Source organism: Rattus norvegicus, chromosome 4 (assembly GCF_021556685.1).
Source record: "Rattus norvegicus strain SHRSP/BbbUtx chromosome 4, alternate assembly SHRSP_T2T, whole genome shotgun sequence".
In the NCBI taxonomy this organism is placed as follows: Eukaryota; Metazoa; Chordata; class Mammalia; order Rodentia; family Muridae; genus Rattus; species Rattus norvegicus.
Window position 1 is genome coordinate 147963790 of NC_141537.1, and position 13164 is coordinate 147976953.

The 13164-nt window shown below is 47.8% G+C and overlaps 1 protein-coding gene across 2 annotated transcripts in view; it reads left to right on the forward strand.

Annotated features, from left to right (window-relative positions):
* The window catches only part of Irak2 (interleukin-1 receptor-associated kinase 2), a 56628-nt gene that overhangs the window by 9736 nt on the left and 33728 nt on the right, over positions 1–13164 (forward strand).

Here is a 13164-nt window from a genome sequence, read left to right on the forward strand (position 1 = left end):
CAAGGATTGTGACCTCAATTTTGGTTTCTCTGTCTTCTTAGAAATCTGAAATGTGGCAGATGCTAAGAAATGATAATGTTTAGCTGGTATGGTGGCAAATGTCTGAAGTCCAGTCCTTGGGAGGGAGAGGAGGAGGGTCAGGAATTCAGAACCAGCTTTGGCCACATGAGTTCAGGGCTAGCTTGGGCTACATGAGATCCTGCCTCAAAAAAAGTGTTTTATATTTTAAAAGAACTAATTATAAACTCTTAATGACTCCAGAGGAAACGAGGGAGGGTCCCCAGAGGGTAAGGAAGAACTGCCAGCTCGTGTGCGGTCCCAGTGTGGTTACAGCTGGTCCTCTTTGGGGAGGCAGATTAGTTGGGCCAGGCAAAGGGATGGTGTCCCATCAGGATGTGTGAAAACAGAGGAAGAACCCCAGAGGCTCCAGGCCATACTCCACGACCACTGACAGCAGAGATCATTGACCAATCTAGGAAAAATCGTGTAGGTCAACAAAGGCAGAAGTACCAGATTTAAAGAAACACCCATGTACCAAGCTCAATGGTACTTAATCCCAGTGCTCAGGAAGCAGAGGCAGATGAACTATAAATTCTGGGTCAGCCAGGGCTACATACAGAGGCCCCCATCTCAAAAACAAACAAGTAAATAATAGACGTATGGCTTGAGGTCCTAGGGTCCAAAGTCCATGGGGTCTCATCTGGATCCAGGGCCCAGTGCTCCACTCTCCCACGGAAAACCCCTGGCTTTTGGTTGCTTAGAACCCTTCTCAGGCCAGACCGTTCTGTTTGCGGTTTATGCACCACCACCCCCAATCCCCAGTTTTCCCAAAACATTTCTATTTTGTTTAGTCCTTCTAGCCCAAACCACCCGAGGTCGGTCCCCACTACTCTTGTCCCCTGGCCATCCTTGTGGGATTCTGACTGCTCACCCTGCAGCATGTCCTCAGGCAACCCACTTCCTTTTTCTCACACTCGCTGATTTCTTAATAGAGGGGGAAAAAGTTGTCTAGAGGTGAACAACCAGGGCCTGTGTGCAGGCCCTCAAGTTCCTGTGTTAGGCATGCTCTGAGCCCCTCTTCTAACCAAGGAATTTAATATTTTTTTAAAAATGTATTTTTATTTATATGAGTACACTGCAACTGTCTTCAGACACACCAGAAGAGGTCATCGGATCCCATTACAGATGGTTGTGAGCCACCATGTGGTTGCTGGGAATCGAACTCAGGACCTCTGGAAGGGCAGTCAGTGCTCTTAACCACTGAGCCATCTCTCCAGACCAAGCTATTTTTTGTCTATTTATTAATTACTTGGCCCCGCTGCAGTTAACCTGAAAAACTGACTTCTACTCACCACTTTTTGTTTCCTTTTTTTTTTTTTTTTTTTTTTGATTCTGGGAATGGAACCTAGGACTTCATACATGCCAGACAACACACTTAGGCCCCCTAATATGTGTGTGTGTGTGTGTCTGTTTACCTATGTGTATATATGTGGGGAGGGTGGGGAATGTCGGGTGTGGTGTGATACAGTCTTATTGTGTTGCCTGGCAGCATGGAACTTGCTATCTAGACCAGGCCAACTTTGAACTCACAGAGATCTGCCTTCCTCTGCCTCCCAAGTGCTGGGATTGAGGACGTGTGCTACTATGCTTGGCTCCTACACATTTCTTTCTCTTGCTTTTTTATAAAAAAAAGATTTGTGTATTTTTATTTTATGTGTATGAGTGTTCCGCCTACATTTATATATGTGCACTACATGTGTGCTGTGCCCAAGTAGCTCAGAAGAGGGCATCAGATCTCCTGGAGCTGGAATTAGGGACACTTGTGAGTCACCATGTGGGTGCTGAGAATCAAACCCTGGTCCTCTTCAAGAGCATCCAGTGCTCTTAACTGCTAAGCCACCCCCACAACTCCCTAAACACTTCTTAAAGATAGATTTGGGGGTTGGGGATTTAGCTTAGTGGTAGAGCGCTTGCCTAGCAAGCACAAGGCCCTGGGTTCGGTCCCCAGCTCTGAAAAAAAGAAAAGAAAAAGAAAAAAAGATAGATTTGAAGGTAGCTGTATTCAACAGATGTCCTGCATGGGTGTAGCGCTCGTCGGGGCAAGGATCTGGGCTCCCAGCACCAAAAACAAAATGTCCCAGCCACCCAGCAGCTTCCATAGAGTTGAGTGGTGTCTCAGTAAACACTCCCTGCATCGAAGAATTGTAGCCTTGCATAATTGTGACCATTACATAGGAGCCAAGCTCAGGCTCACAGTCGCTGGACTTTCATTGTCTCGAAACCGACGTCTGGGGAGGGGGAATGGATCCGTGGGTTTCTCAGCTTTACTTGGCAAGGTCACTATTTAACCTGCTAGATGTGAAATCCGACAAGAACTAGAATAAATGTGTGCAGAGGCAGATCACAGGGATCGGTTTCCCCAGCACAACCTTTTCACACTCCCCGTCTGTTCTTCATGCTCTCCCTGACAGACTCCAGGCTCTGTTCACTCGGGGTGGGCTACAGAGACCTAGAGAATCGAGCTGGGCCTAGCATGCTAGCACATGTCTGTTAACCCTAACACTGGACAAGGTGAAGCAGGAGGGTAGTGAGTTCTAGGTTAACCTGGGATGTATAAGGAGACCTTGTCTCAAATAATCAAATAAACTGAACCGGGAGGAAGCTCAGTGGTGAGCTCTCTACTGAATAAAGGTGAAGACTGGAGTTCCCGTGTCCAGCGTCTGAGTAAGATATGGGTGTGGCCGCAGGTGCTGTAAACTCAGAGGAGGCTGGGTGTAGGCAAGATGACTCCTGGGGCTTGCAGGCCTAGCCCAAAAAGCCATGAGCTTCAGGTTCAGTGAGAGATTCTAAGGCAGAACTCGACTTCTAGGGTGAGACCCCTTTCTGGGGGATCAAAGGACACTTTCCCAGGAGTTACCTAAGACCATCAGGAAACACATTTATAACTTATAACAGTAGCAAAATTACAGTTATAAAGTAGCAACAAAAAATAATTTTATGGTTAGGGGTCCCAGCAACAGGAAGGTTGAGAACTACTGCTTTAAGGGAATAAGATAGAAAGTGACACCTGGTGGCTTCCCACATGTGTATTCCAACACACACACACACACACACACACACACACACACACACACACACGCACACAGCCATGGACATTTCTCCACCAGTGACATCCAAGGCTCTCTAGTGTAGATAATGCAGTTCTGGGGTGTCCTGCGTCGGGCTGGTAGGGACACATGTTTCGTATGTAAGATGACAAGAAGGAAAGGTGGGTGTGCTCCTGTCCTTCTAAGGCTTGACCAGGAAGTTGCATGTTTAACCTTCCCTCAAAAGCATTGGCCAGAACTGGGTCCCATGACCAACCTGGTTGCAAGGGAGTCTGGCAAATGCAGGAAGAGGGTATACATAGCAAAAGCATCTTGTTGCTCTGGAGGAGAAGTAGCTGTTCTAGGGACGGATAATATCTCACACACCTTCCCACTCGTCCACCTGGATGTCTACATACAACTGTCTTCCCACACGTGCCCTTCCCCAACAGTGATAGCCCTGATAACTATCTATCACTTTCTTTAGATTAGTTCACAGTCTGCTGCAATTTGTGGCTCTCAGCTTCCGACGACCCAGTGGACCTCAACCAGATAGAGGTTATCTGCACCCCCTTTCCCGCCAGTATACCCACAATTCATTGCTAGGATGGACGAGGGAGCCACAGTCCATGGCAAAGCTTGCGTCCAGCAATCAGTGATCCCAGCAGGACCTCTCCCATGTCTGCAGCGAGAGCGGACCTCGACAGCCTGTCTGGCAGTCTCTGGTTCTTAGTACGACTTTGGTCCTCAAGCTTCTGGGCATCTGTTTCACCTGGAACCTTGAAGAGTTGTTTGGACGGGGCTTATGATTGCATGCAGATATGATTGCATGCGTAAGCCTGGGTCTCCTGGCTTTTGTCTAGTGGGGTGGATGGAGAGTAATGATATGAACACACAAACACAAAGCCAATACCAACACATGCACTCAAAGAAGCACTGGGTGGGGAGGCCGTCTAGCAGAGGGAGACAGGAAGGGCAGCTGGAGGAAGGGCCTGCTTAGTCATGTCTAGGCAGAGGGCACAGCGTATTCACAGAGCCTGTGGTGGACAGGACGCATGTTTGAAGACCAAGAGAAGCCTTTGACTTCCTGATCCTCCTGCCTCAACCTCTTAGATTCTGGAATTACAGGTGTGCGCCACCACACCCGGATGATGGAATCCGGGGATCTAACCTGGGGCCTATTGCATGCTGGGCAAGCGTGCTCCCCACTTCTAACTTGAGAAGACAAACCTGCTGTTTGGCTGTGGCTGTGTTCCCGCCTTTTTCAACACTCTCTCTGTTGATAGAACAAACCTGTATTCCTCAGGCCTTGGAACATAACCTGCTGTTTGCTTTTATTTTCACATTATTATTATTATTATTATTATTATTATTATTATTATTATTATTTTATTGGTTTTTTCAAAACACAGTTTCTCTGTGTAACAGAGCCCTCACTGGCCTGGAACTCTCTATATAGACCAGGCTGGCCTGAACTCTCAAAGATCTGCCTGCCTCTGCCTCCCAAGTGCTGGGATTAAAAGTGTCTGTGTGTGTATGTGTGTGTGTTTACTGTTGTATTAGCAGTTTTTCTCAGTGCTGAAACAAAATCCCAACAAAAGCAACTGAAAGAAGGAAGGGAGGGAAGGAGGAAGGGCTCTTTTGGCTCTGAGTTTGAGTCTTAGCCCTGGGATCTGGGATGCTGGCCACGCTGTATCCACAGCCATGAGAGCTGGTGTCCAGCTCCTGTGTATGCATCTATGACCCCAGCCCGAGGGACGGTGCTGCCAACATGCTGATGTACCTTTGCACCTCAATTAACCTATATTGGAAAACCCCTCACAGATGCACCCAGAGAAAGGTTTGTCTCCGTGGTGATGCTAAATCCCACCAAGTTGACAAGGCCAACTTATCAAATGTATCTTATGAAAATGTGTTGGTCCCCATGTAGCTGTGCAGTTGGTTCTGCCTGTCAACTGAGTAGGGGGAGACTCTTGGCCTGAAGGGATGTGAGAGGTGGTTAAGCCTTCCTCTCCCATTGGCCACCACCATCTTCCTGTCAGGTTTTCCCCCCTTGCGGATCTCTTGTGGGTGCTGGGATGGGACCCTCACACATTAGGGAAGAGTGGTGTGGCTGAGTGGCCGAGTGGCCGAGTTCTGACCCTGGCTGGGATTTCCTCGCTGAGCTTTGGTGTTTTCTGGATGTGGGCTTGTGCAACTCCAACTGTTCAGACCCCGGCTTGGGCATGTGAGCCAGAGTCACTTCCTTCCTGGCTTGGGGCTCTGTGGACAGGGGACTGTTGAGCAAAGTAGAGAAGTGTGGCCCCTCCCTCTCCATAGAGGCCAGGCTGCACCCATGTAGGTAATGGGGCTTCCATGTATAATCTGAGAGTTTCTGTGTTTGCCCTCTCAACTGTTTTCACGGCATCAGGAAACAATAAAATGTGGGTCAGGATCATTCCCTGTGGCACTGGGGACCCGTTCTTGAAGCTGTCGCTGTGTTAGGTTAGACATCAGGATCTATGGACCCAGAATAATGGGACTTAGCACCCAGCATGTCCCAGTAAGCACTTTTCCTTTAGTTACTCCCATTTTATAGATGTGGAAACTGAGACTTGCCCAAAGTCACTTACCTTGTAAGTGGCCAAGATGCAAACCGAGGTCAGCTTACCTCAATCTGTATTTGGGTAGGTTGTTAGGTCAGGTCTCAGTTTTTCCCCTTTGGAGAAATGGGCATCTTTAGGGATGGTGGCACTCAAGAGGTGAAGGGAGGAGGCTCAGAAGTTCAAGGCTAGTCTTGGCTACATTAAGGTCATCCTGGGGTACAAGAGACCCTGTAGCAAACATCAAAGGAACAAGTGTCTAAGCAAGCCTCTGTTTACTTTATTTTTACAGCAGGAAGCTTCAAAAGATGGCCACATTTTTTTAAGATGCTAATGCCTAGTGTGAGGCAGGTCACCTGATTTCCTTTCCCCGAACTGATCCTTCTTTGCTCGCTGTCGGTTTTGAGAGTGGTGGGAGATCAAATAAGGTGCCATGTACCGCACAATTAAACTGGGGCACCATGAGGTTCATCTGTCAGGCTCTGACTGTGAACCATGCTGTGGTCACCGGGCTCCTGTGAGTGTAAGGCTCAGCTGTCCTCAGAGTTTTTATGAGTCAGAGCCAGCTGCGTCAGAGGCATGACCTAATCCCCAAGATGAGCTGCAGCATACGAAAGGACAGCTCCTGTGTCCTTGAAGTGGGGTCACTGTGACAGGGGAGGCAATGGAAGAGACTCATTGACTTTTTGTTCCTGATTAGCTGGAACCTGAGACTTCAATGTCTTCAATCTAATTGCAAGAAAGACTGGGATATGAGAGGGGCAAGTGGGTCACAGCTCCGGGTGACATCGGTTCAAGAGGATTTGGCAAGGTTCTGTCTAACCCTCTGAAGACACACACCGCCTCGTCCTGCCCAGTTTTCTGACCTCGCCTCTACCATCCGCCTATTCCTTCAGCCTAGCCTCTAGAGTCTTTGTTTGATGAAACTCTTCAAAATGTACTCTGCCTCGGGACCTTTGTACATGCTGTTCCCCCGGGCTCTGGTCTTTCCCAAACTTTCCTATATTCTTCCAGAGGCCAATCCCCGTCACCTTTGGGCCTCAGCCTCAAGGGAATCTCCTCACAGAAGCTTATGGGGTCCTCCCTTCAAGTTTCTCGTTTGCATATGAGTCTTCCCACCTTGTGAATTGGTTGATTCCCACCCCCATCGCCAAGTGCTGGGAAAACTCAGCCATTGTGTTGTTTTCTCTAAAACAGAGACCCTATCTCTGATACTGTAACTGAGTGGATCACAGGGAGCCTTTGAAACATGGGCAGGTATGGGCTCATTGGGCAGCAAGATATGAAGTAGTTAGCAGGTGTCGCTTACATTTTCTCTGTAGAGTCAGTTGTTGTGGTGCACACCTTTAATCCCTTTAATCCCAGCACTTGGGAAGGTAGAATTCCCAGAATGTGTTCATAAAATGAGGGCTTTGCTGGCAGTTCTGGGGTCCCCCACCCCCACCCCAATACACAGTGCTGGGTTTTGCCACTCTGTTATATAGGCAGGCAGATCTCTGAGTTTGAGGCCAGCCTTTCTCTACAGAGATTGTTCTGGAACAGCCATGGCTATTGCTTATGTGTATGAGTGTTTTACCTCTATGTATATATGTATGTATGTATGTATGCATGTATGCATGTATGCATGTATGTGTACCATATGTGTGCAGTATCCACAGAGGCCAGAAAAGGGTGTCGGATTCACTGGAGTTGTGGTTACAGATAGTTGTGAGCCACCACGTGGGTGCTGAGAATTAAACCCAGGCCCTCTGAAAGAAAAGTATTCTCAACTGCTTGCCCATCACTGTAGTCTCTGCCTCTGCCTTAGAGTTTTGTGCATGCTCTGTGTGTGTGTGTGTGTGTGTGTGTGTGTGTGTGTGTGTGTGTGTGTGTGTGTGTTAAACCACAAAAATGCACAGACTGGGCCTGGGATTAGTTCGAAAAGTAAAAGCAAGGGTCTAGTGAAATGTTTGTTCCTGATGTGGGTACCTGGCTCCAGGGTCCTTTAGTTTGTGGCTCATGGCTTTAAATTGTTGAGGGATCCGCTCCAGCTCCGGATCAACTCAAGAATTAAAACAAATACCGAAGTATTGCATTGTTGTTTGCGTTGGGTGGAGGGCAGGATTTCCAGAATGTGTTCATAGAATAAGGGCCTTGCTGTCTGTCAGCTGCCCCAGTAAGCAGTGCTGGGATTTGCTACTGTGTTGGGTCCTCAGGCAGCCAGGGGAGGAGTCCTGTGCCTCCCTGGGGTCAGCCAAGGCTTCAGCACCTTAACCTGCCTCAGATCCTTTTCACTGAAGGAAGTGGAGCAGAAAGAAAAGATTCCAGAGAAAACAAGGGTTTCAGGTTTCATTTTCTTCAAGTGGATGTCAGGGTTGCAGTTGAACCTGTGTGTGTGTGTGTGTGTGTGTGTGTGTGTGTATGTGTGTGTGTGTGTGTGAACTGTGTGTGGGGAGGAGCTATGTTTGCTAATGTGAGCACGTGCGTGTGGGTACTCATGGGTGCTCATGTGTGAGGGGGCTTGAGGACAATGTCAGGTGTCTCCCACTGAACGTGGAACTCAACATTTCAGCTCTGCTGACTGGCCAGTGAGCTGCAGGGATTGGCCTGTCTTGGTCCCTCCATCTTTTTTAGCTCTGTGGCTTCTTGAGGAAGGGTCTCACTGTGTAGCCCATGCTGACCTAGAACTCTCTGTGTATTTCAGGCTGGTCTCAAACTCAAGACAGCCTTCTTTTATCATCCCTGAGTGTTGGGGTTACAGGTGTGTAACTCCTAACCATACCAGGTTATGTTTGGCCCTATGTCCCAGGGCCTGAGTTAGATGTTCCCATAGTGGCAATCGTGGTTCAGACAGAGCCATCTGGTAACAGGGAAATACCAATACCAGTGGCTTACATCCCTTAATTGTTTTTTAAGTTTTAATCTCTCTCTCTCTCTCTGTATGTGTGTATGTGTGTGTGTGCGTGTGCATATGTGTGTGTGCGTGTGTGTGTATGTGTGCATGCGTGTGTGTGTATGTGCCTGTGTGTATGTGCCTGTGTGCATGTGTGTGTATATGTGTGTGCATGTGTGTGTATACGTGTGTGTGTGCATGTGTGTGCATGTGTGTGTGTGTGTGTGTGTGTGTGTGTGTGTGTATGCACACCTGAGCACCACTTGGGGCCAGGGGAGGGTATATATGACTCCTTGGTGTTAGAGGCATTTGTGAGCCACCTGACATTGCTGCTGGGGTTGGAACTTAGGTCTTCTGATTAAACAGTAAGTTCTCTTAACCACTGAGCCATCTCCTTAGCCACGGTAGTTTACATCTCTCCGTAACTGGTGGACCTTGGCCAGAGAATCCTGTCTCTGGCTGTTCTTGCTCCATTGAGACAGCTGTACACTGTGGCAGGATTTACGGCAAAGCGAGGAAGAAATCACATTCCCCTCATACGCAGGCCTGCCAAGCACCAAGGGGCTTGGACAGAGCTGGGCCCCACCTTTGCCATCTTGTTGTCTGGGGCTCTATCCAGGTCACTCTCCTGGAAACTTCCAGACTCTGAACGCACATGTTGCCAGAGCTGTAGATAAACGGCCCTTTTCTTCCTGGAGTAGAGGGATTCCCAGGTGAGTGAACCCTAAGCTGCTCATTCCTCAAATGATGAGGCAGATAGTGAGCCCTGAGAGAGGCGAGAGTGGGGTCCCCATTTCTCCCACCATCTACCTCCTGTGTTGTTTGTTCCTGCATCCACTGAATTGCTCCCTACCCACATTTACTGTTCTGGAGTGTTTAAATATGCCTCTGCAGGCTGACCAATGTAGCTCAATCGGTAATGTTTGCCTAGAATGCAGGAAACCTTTGATCCTCCAACTTGAATAAAATGGGTGTGATTGTGCACACCTGGGATTTCAGCTCTCAACAGGTGGAGGCGGGAGAACCAGGTTTTTGTTTTTTTTCTTTTTGTTTTCGTTTTAATATATAATTTATTATTATCACTGTTATTTTGTATATAGGTGTTTTGTGTGCATTTGTGTCTGTGTGAGGGTGTCAGAAGCCCTGGAGCTGGAATTATAGACAGGCATGAGTTGCCATGTGCCTTATGGGACTTGAGCCCTGATCCTCTGGGAGAGCAGCCAGTACTCTTAACTACTGAGCCATCTCGCTAGCCCTTTGTTTTATGTTTTTGAGACAAGGTCTCTCTATGCAGCCCTGGATGTCCTAGAACTCACTTTGTAGACCAGGTCAACTTCAAACTCACAGAAATCCACCTGCCTCTGCCTTCCTAGTGCTGGGGTTTAAAGAGTTTGCCACATTTTGTCCAGCCCAGGATCCAGCAGTTTAAAGGTCACCTTTGGCTGCTTAGTGAGTCTCAGACCTCATAAACCTCACTGGACATCAGAGGTGCTTTTGATTTTATTTAGTCTGGTAGTTTATTGTTTTGAATCGGAGTCTTGCTTTGTTGATTAGGCTGGACTAGAACTTCTGGCTCTAGTGACTGCCCTGCCTTGGGTTCTGAAATAGCTTGATGACCTATGAGCTATTCTTGGCCAGAGGTCCTTTTAAAAAAGCAATGGGTTTCATTTTGACATTCATACATATGTATCAGTATGCTTAGCAAATATTTGAACATCGCCCTGCCCCCTCTGCTGGTTCCTTAGTGTCCCTAAATTGCCCCATTTTTGCTTTCTCATATATACTTATATATGTATGTATCAATATGCATGTGATTAAATATGGATTCTGCATATGAGAGGAAAACGGCTATTATGTCTCCCCATCCCCTCTCTTGCTCCCCATTCCTGTAGTTTCCTTCCTTCCCCTTCTTAGTCCCCTTTCTGTTTTTCTGCTTCTCTATATTTAGCTCTAGATTCAGCTTATTAGAGAGAAAACGTGTGGTATTTGTCTTCCTGCGTGGCTCCTAGAGGTTTGTTTTGGTTTGAGACAGGTTCTGTCAGTTACTCTTCTGTTGCTGTGATCAAACACTGTGACCAAGACAACTTTAAAAAAAAAAGAGTCGGGCCTGGTGGTGAGAGTTAATCATGCATGGGTGCGGTGCCTTTAATCCTAGCATTCCAGAAGCAGAGGCAGACAGAAATCTCTGTGAGTTCTAGGCCAGTCTTATCTACAGGACAGCCAGGACCATGCAGAGAAACCCTGTCTTGAAAAACAAAACAAATGACTTAGGAGGAGGAGGAGGAGAAAGAGTAAGAGTAGGAGGAGGAAGAGTAGGAGGAGGAAGAGGAGGAGGAGGAAGAGGAGGAGGAGGAAGAGAGGAAGAGGAAGAGGAGGAGGAGTAATTCATATAGAGGGATTAGAATCTGTCGTGTGTTACTGTGGGGAGACATGGCATCAGGCAGACATGGTGGCTGGAGCAGGAAGCTGAGAGCTTACATTTTGAACCACTGAAATAAAGAAGAGAGAACAAAGTGAAAAGGGCGTGAGTCGGGGTTGGGGATTTAGCTCAGTGGTAGAGCGCTTGCCTAGCAAGCGCAAGGCCCTGGGTTCGGTCCCCAGCATCAAAAAAAAAAAAAAAAAAAAAAAAAAAAAAGAAAAGGGCGTGAGTCTTTTAAACACTCAAAGCCTACCTTCAGTGAAGTACTTCCTTTAACAAGACCCTTTAGTAAGCTTCTCCCAATAGTATCACCAACTGGTTACCAAATGTTCAAATGCCTGCGATTATTGGGGCTATTTCCGAGTGTCACACAGGGTTTCACATAGCCCAGCCTGACTTCTCAAACTCACTGAGTAGCAGGAGGTGACTTAGAACATCAGGTCCCCCTGAGCTCAGCTCCTATGGTTAAGGACTGTAGGTGTGTGCATTGCTGGTGGGTTAGCCATGCTGTGTTTCTTGTCTCATTTTACCAAGCCCAGGTATGCTCCCAGAGCTCTGGGGTTAGGGTTCCTGTCACGCCATGCGAGGTGCAGGAGACTTGAAGGATCAAGACCCTTCTTCCCCTGGCTACAGGGAAGCTGTGTCTGCCTTAGCCCAGGTCTACCCCTCTGATGGTGCTCTGCCTTTGATTTTGTGACTCTGGATCAGTGCCTATGCCCAACACCCTTGAGAATTTAATCACGGAAGGGAAAAAGAATTATGGCCCTAGCACTGGGAGGCTGTCCAGGGGAACTCAGCCACCAGCTTGCTCTGTGGTGAGGTAGGACACTCATCCTTTGCTCTTGACCTCTCAGCTTGTGGTGCTCTGGTGCCTTCTGTCTTCCTGGTGACTGAAAGAGTGGGTGGGGCTTGGGCGGAGAATGGTTTGCAGGCTGAGCAACAACAGGTTCCTGAAAACAGAAACAGAGAACCCACATTCACCTCCATTTGTTTTTCACAGTGAAATCAGAGCGAGACTGATTTTCAATGCACCATCCAGAACCTTTCTCACCAAGAGGCACACCAGCAACTGGGAAGGATAAATTAGTGTGTTTAATATCTTTCTTTCTCCTTTGAAACATTTTTATTTATTTACCTCTTTTGGTCTTGGGGGTGCGGGACCTGGGGACTCGTTCATGTTTGGCAAGCTCTGAACCTCTGAGACCTATGGCAGTCCATACGGTTTGAACCTCACACAAGCCATTTATCATTTGCATATAGAAAGCTTGATCTAACCCAAAGCTCACTCAGTCAGGGGAATTCTCAGGAAGCTGATGGGGCCTGACGTAGTAGAGCCTGACCTGGGACTGTCAGCTGACATCTGTGGCTGGGCATGGCCCTGCAAGTGTCATTAGGTATCCCTGTGTGGTTGAGGAAGTGTTAACCCCAAATGTTCTGACAGGTTCCCTCCAGGTCTTCTCATGCTCCCCACCCAGTGTGTGTCTTCTTCCCACCCCAGCCCTGAATGTGACCATGTGACACCTGCCAGGTGCAGGCTAGGGCATGTCATTATAGAAAGAACAGGAAAGAGGGAGAAAAGATAGAGTCTCCCTGGAATGAAAACAGTAAATGAAGCTTTTGTATGTCTTATGGGTGGAGCTCGCAAAGATGGTACCCTTATGCCATACCACATATGCCTGCACCGAGAGATACAGATTTGTGCTAAACAAAAAATGTCACAGGCGCTGGCTGGGCTGGGACTTAGTGGCTCAGTGCCAGGCACTGGCTCCATTCCCAGCAGCTAGGGAAAGAGCAAAGTCACCTGGAATAGAACCCAGAGGTAATTAAGTAAGGATGGAGTGACCCTTGACCTCCATGTTACAGATGCAGAAACTGAGTCGCAGCCAGGCTTCCCTCAAGAAAATGCCTCTAGCTGAGGAGATGGTTCAGTGTATAAGCACTTCTTTACAAACCTGAGGACCTGAGTTCAAATCCCTAGAGACACAGGCACCTGTGTCTATATTTCCAGTGCCCCTAAGGGAGATGGGAGATGGAGAAAGGGGAATTCTTCGAAGTCCTCAGGCTAGCTACCCTGCTATACACAGTAAAAAAACAACAAAGAGACTCTGTCTTAAACTCTATTCAATCTCTATGATAGCCCATTGTCCATGGACACACACACATACACACACACACACACACACACACACACACACACACACACAC